The sequence below is a fragment of the Schistocerca americana genome, chromosome 2 (assembly GCF_021461395.2).
Source record: "Schistocerca americana isolate TAMUIC-IGC-003095 chromosome 2, iqSchAmer2.1, whole genome shotgun sequence".
NCBI lineage: Eukaryota > Metazoa > Arthropoda > Insecta > Orthoptera > Acrididae > Schistocerca > Schistocerca americana.
Window position 1 is genome coordinate 805,199,830 of NC_060120.1, and position 6,485 is coordinate 805,206,314.

Genomic DNA, 6,485 nt, shown 5'->3' on the forward strand with positions numbered 1-6,485 from the left:
GAGATAAAGTATGTGCTGTGGCTAACCTGTGATGGTTCAATATATATCGCTGGTGTGATTGTCGATTGTTTCATGTTTATTTACTCTGTCGTTATCTCGAAAATATTCGTAATTAATTCTGTTTCTTGAGTCTCTGTTTTGTTGAAGTATAATAATGAGTAAAAGTAAAGTTATTAGAAATCCTCTGAAGGCTTTTAAGAAAAGGAGAAATGTTAGAAAGCCAAAGGTATGTGTTATTACTGTAAACAATGAAGACGATAACCAAGTGAGTGAACCTAACCTCTCAACTACACCTGCCCATAGCAGTCAAAGTGGGAAAGAAAATACTTCACAGAAGATGCTTGGTTCAATGAGTGAAAACTATGAATGTTTTATGGGCGAATCGGATGTGAATGAAATATTTGATATGTCGGTTCTCAAAGGAATTTTTTCAAACTGTGTAAGATGTATTCATTGTAGTGAAGTTGGTCTGGAACTCTCCATAATAAAGCACGTAGGACTTGCTAGTGAAATACAACTGAAATGTGATAAGTGTTCATACATGACCACCTTTTGGAACAGTGTTGCAGTAACTGCAACTGAAGAAAATGGTAGCAAAATCTACGAACACAACAACGAGCGATGCTTGCTTTGGACAAGGAACGCCTTGGGGCTGCAGACAGGGCTGTAAAGAGTCTAGAAATACAAGCAAGAGTAAACAGGAGGAGGAACAAGAGGAAGCTGGAGGAGGAGTTTGCAGAGGATGAAGATAATCCATCCTATGGACCTGGAATGCACTAAAAAGTTAATCCAATCTTTGTCGCTCGATTTCCAAAACTTTTATTTTCTCATATTAATTACATGTTTTCTAAGGATCTCCCAAACATATTTGTTTCAAACTTTCAGTAAATGTTACACAGTACCTTCTGCACAATTTAACACAGCCTTTTTCCAAAAAACTGTATATTTTTGAATATATAAATAAGAAATTGCAAAAAAATGTTGTGAATTATAATTACAATTGAAAAAAAATCATCTTTAATAACTGAACTAAAATTTTGTAAAATCCCTGTGTTAAGTTGTAGCTCATATTCCAATAAATAATCTGTAAAAAGTTCAACTTCCTACCTCAAATACTTTGTGAGGAAAGATGTAATTTATAAGCGTTATTTTAACATTGCAAGTATAGGGCGTTCCGGAGCCCCTTAAACCTACCTAACCTAAGGACATCACACACATCCATGCCCGAGGCAGGATTCGAACCTGCGACCGCAGCGGTCGCGCGGTTCCAGACTGTAGCGCCTAGAACAGCTCGGCCACTCTGGCCGGCGTTAGAAACTATAAAAACTAAGTTTTACTGAGATTCTTCTGTAGGAATGAAGATAGGAAATTGAGGTTAATTGTAATTTAGTAACAATACTTCAAAATTCTTCTTATTTTCCAAATACCCATGTTGCAAGAGTGTATCTTTTACAAGCATGCCCGTACTACCAGCTATACTACATAAAGGTGCAGTGTTATGAAATACAGTAAATCTTTTGAAAGATCCTATACTACTTAAGATGAAACTCTGCGACAAGTTTCAGAGGGTCACGCGAAGTTGGTCAGAGATCGCCAGCAATGCCATATCGTAAAAACACATAAATTACCTGTGGCTGCAAAGAAATGCCATAACGTACAGCATTGTGTGTGAAATGCGTGGAAATGGTGGACAACAGAAAACAAGCTGAGCGTTTGTAACGTTACCAGTAAACTCCGCCACCCATATTCTTCGAAGAACCGAGCTCCTGTGTACGAAATAGCTGAAAATGTCTGTTAATAAATGAGTTAATGTATTAAATATTTGACGTTAAGCATGTAAGCGAGAGGAACTTTAGAAAAGTTTTGAATTTATATTGAAAATTTTGTCAGAAGTCGCTAAGTGCACACATTATCAAATAATGTATCTGTATATTCAGGGTAATTTACACTCCGTTTGAAGCAGAAGGTTGTTTTTCACGCATCTCAATGTTTTTGACATCATATCTTCTTTACTTTGTGTCACACAATGATATAATTATGCAGGTACTTTCCAGGCTTATATGTGGACACTGCCTGTAAAATGTGTTGCGAATACAGTTAACAGTAAAGAAGTAACGCCCGATTCTGAATTTTTACCGGATGAACAGCGAAAATGTAGTAAACGATCATCTTTTTCCCAATTGTCATCTTGTGGAGAAGGAAACAATGAGACAGGATTTCGTAAAGGTTTGAAGTTATATCTTAAAGTTTGTTGGAAGTAGATAAGTGTTTTCATTCTCAAATACTGGATGAATATAGTCTGCGTAATTTGTGCGTCGTAAGAAGCGGACAGTGTTTCCAACTGTAACACTTGTCTGTTGTGTTAAGCCTTTAACATAAGATTATACCTCTAATGAGTAGATTAAGGCAACATATCAATTCTTTTAAATTCGGTCAATAATTATGCGATAAAGTGAAAATCAAATTTTTGTTGCCCCGTATATAGGTAACCTGCAATGGGAAACTCGCACCATGAACGTGGTTAGCCATTTAATAAAACAGATCGCCGATGACTGTATACGGCCAGCCAAATATGGTGATACATTGGTACCTGGAGAAGGGACATGCAGTTGACATGCAGGGACATGCAGTTGACCCTCGTCATAAACAATTGTACCGTATTACAAATAAGTAAATGGTGCACGGTTACCCTAGTGGTCTGTTATTGAAATCTATTTTCCTTTTGGTCTGGCTACAGGCAAATGAAGCAAATTGCTTGTGCCGTCATTATTACCTCTGTACTACCCGTGGTCTACGGGCGCCGGCACGGTAGCTCAGCGTGTTCGGTCAGAGGGTTAGCTGCTCCCTGTAATAAAAAAACTGAGTGAATGGATCAATAATGAACTTCAATGGAGGTCAGGTGACGTCCGCCACGAACAACTGAAACGAACAATAGCGAACAAAACGAGATTACAAAAAAAAGAAGGGCTAGCGTCTTTGATTCATAATCAAAACGTCTTCGGTCCCGGGTTCGATCCCCGCCACTGCCTACATTTTGATAAATAATCAGCATTGGCGGCCGAAGACTTCCGGCATAAGAAGTCAGCCTCATTCTGCCAACGGCCTTGTCAAAGAGGGCGGAGGAGCGGATAGAGGTTCAGGGCACTCTCTTGTCCTAGGGGTGGGAAATTGCCCCTAAAGGCGGAAGAATCAGCAATGATCAACGACATGAGGATGCGGAAGGCAATGGAAACCACTGCATTAAAGACACGTAACGTGTATCCACAGCACATGTTGCCTGTAATTGAAGAAGTGTCATGATGATCTCTCCATTGGCAAAAGATTCCGGATTAGTCCCCCATTCGGATCTCCGGGAGGGGACTGCCAAGGGGGAGGTTACCATGAGAAAAAGATTGAATAATCTACGAAAGGATAACGTTCTACGAGTCGGGGCGTGGAATGTCAGAAGCTTGAAGTTGGTAGGGAAACTAGAAAATCTGAAAAGGGAAATGCAAAGGCTCAATTTAGATATAGTAGGGGTCAGTGAAGTGAAGTGGAAGGAAGACAAGGATTTCTGGTCAGATGAGTATCGGGTAATATCAACAGCAGCAGAAAATGGTATAACAGGTGTAGGATTCGTTATGAATAGGAAGGTAGGGCAGAGGGTGTGTTACTGTGAACAGTTCAGTGACCGGGTTGTTCTAATCAGAATCGACAGCAGACCAACACCGACAACGATAGTTCAGGTATACATGCCGACGTCGCAAGCTGAAGGTGAACAGATATAGAAAGTGTATGAGGATATTGAAAGGGTAATGCAGTATGTAAAGGGGGACGAAAATCTAATAGTCATGGGCGACTGGAATGCAGTTGTAGGGGAAGGAGTAGAAGAAAAGGTTACAGGAGAATATGGGCTTGGGAAAAGGAATGAAAGAGGAGAAAGACTAATTGAGTTCTGTAACAAGTTTCAGCTAGTAATAGCGAATACCCTGTTCAAGAATCACAAGAGGAGGAGGTATACTTGGAAAAGGCCGGGAGATACGGGAAGATTTCAATTAGATTGCATCATGGTCAGACAGAGATTCCGAAATCAGATACTCGATTGTAAGGCGTACCCAGGAGCAGATATAGACTCAGATCACAATATAGTAGTGCTGAAGAGTAGGCTGAAGTTCAAGACATTAGTCAGGAAGAATCAATGCGCAAAGAAGTGGGATACGGAAGTACTAAGGAATGACGAGATACGTTTGAAGTTCTCTAACGCTATAGATACAGCAATAAGGAATTGCGCAGTAGGCAGTACAGTTGAAGAGGAATGGACATTCTAAAAAGGGCCATCACAGAAGGTGGGAAGGAAAACATAGGTACAAAGAAGGTAGCTGCGAAGAAACCATGGGTAACAGAAGAAATACTTCAGTTGATTGATGAAAGGAGGAAGTACAAACATGTTCCGGGAAAATCAGGAATACAGAAATACAAGTCGCTGAGGAATGAAATAAATAGGAAGTGCAGGCAAGCTAAGACGAAATGGCTGCAGGAAAAATGTGAAGGCATCGAAAAAGATATGATTGTCGGAAGGACAGACTCAGGATACAGGAAAGTCAAAACAACCTTTGGTGACATTAAAAGCAACGGTGGTAACATTAAGAGTGCAACGGGAGTTCCACTGTTAAATGCAGAGGAGAGAGCAGATAGGTGGAAAGAATACATTGAAAGCCTCTATGAGGGTGAAGATTTGTCTGATGTGATAGAAGAAGAAACCGGAGTGGATTTCGAAGAGATAGGGGATCCAGTATTAGAATCGGAATTTAAAAGAGCTTTGGAGGACTTACGGTCAAATAAGGCAGAAGGGATAGATAACATTCCATCAGAATTTCTAAAATCATTGGGGGAAGTGGCAACAAAAAGACTATTCACGTTGATGTGTAGAATATATGAGTCTGGAGATGTACCATCTGACTTTCGGAAAAGCATCATCCACACAATTCCGAAGACGGCAAGAGCTGACAAGTGCGAGAATTATCGCACAATCAGCTTAACAGCTCATGCATCGAAGCTGCTTACAAGAATAATATACAGAAGAATGGAAAAGAAAATTGAGAATGCGCTAGGTGACGATCAGTTTGGCTTTAGGAAAAGTAAAGGGACGAGAGAGGCAATTCTGACGTTACGGCTAATAATGGAAGCAAGGCTAAAGAAAAATCAAGACACTTTCATAGGATTTGTTGACCTGGAAAAAGCGTTCGACAATATAAAATGGTGCAAGCTGTTCGAGATTCTGAAAAAAGTGGGGGTAAGCTATAGGGAGAGACGGGTCATATACAATATGTACGACAACCAAGAGGGAATAATAAGGGTGGACGATCAAGAACGAAGTGCTCGTATTAAGAAGGGTGTAAGACAAGGCTGTAGCCTTTCGCCACTACTCTTCAATCTGTACATCGAGGAAGCAATGATGGAAATAAAAGAAAGTTTCAGGAGTGGAATTAAAATACAAGGTGAAAGGATATCAATGATACGATTCGCTGATGACATTGCCATCCTGAGTGAAAGTGAAGAAGAATTAAATGACCTGCTGAACGAAATGAACAGTTGAAACGTCCCCTTTGAAAAATTGTACAAGACTGTGCTTAACCTGACACACAATATTTTGTTAGCGCAACGTAATCTGACTTTCAAAATTCCCTACAAAAGAATGGCCCTGACTAACATTAAACTATACCTTTCACAAATCACTTACCTCACAAAAATCTTCGCTGCTCAAGCTACTGCAATACAGCGAGCGCCACTACTGCCAGCTAAATAAAAGATTCAAACTACGGAAGGCACTAACTACTGATAGGGATAGTTAGCAAATGAAAGATATTACTAGAGAACAAACAATGTATTTACCTTGATATCATCATATATAAATATAGCAGTTCATGACAAATTACAAATCTCCGCCATCTCTCTCCCCACATCCACCACTGCTGGCGGCTCACCTCCAACTGCGCAACGCTACGCGCTGTTCACATCCAGCTGCCGCTGCCCAACACTACAATGGCAGACAACAATGCAAACTAGCCACAGACTGCACACAGCACAGCCAGTGATTTTCATATTGAGCGCTACGTAACGTTGCCAATAAGAAAACATAAACAGCCTACTTACATAGAGAAAACATAAACAGCCTACTTACATAGCCCCCATGCTCCCCACAAAAAATTTTACAAATTTTTTTTGGGCAGTGGCCAATAATGATTTGATAAAATTTTTCATAATTACAATAACAAAGAAATCAAATGCACACACTTATTGATACAATGTTGGTCAAGAGCTAAAATTTTCTCACAGTCCATAAAGATAGTCCTGATCGTTCATTACGGTAAAATAGCAGTGTTTTTCTCAAAGTCTGAGCAGTAGAAGAAAATGCACACGGAAGTAGTGGATTTCCATGCAGTCTTGAAGAAGTAGTGTTGTCCTTCCAACGGAAAGACAGTGCTGACTCTTAACATGCATACAGG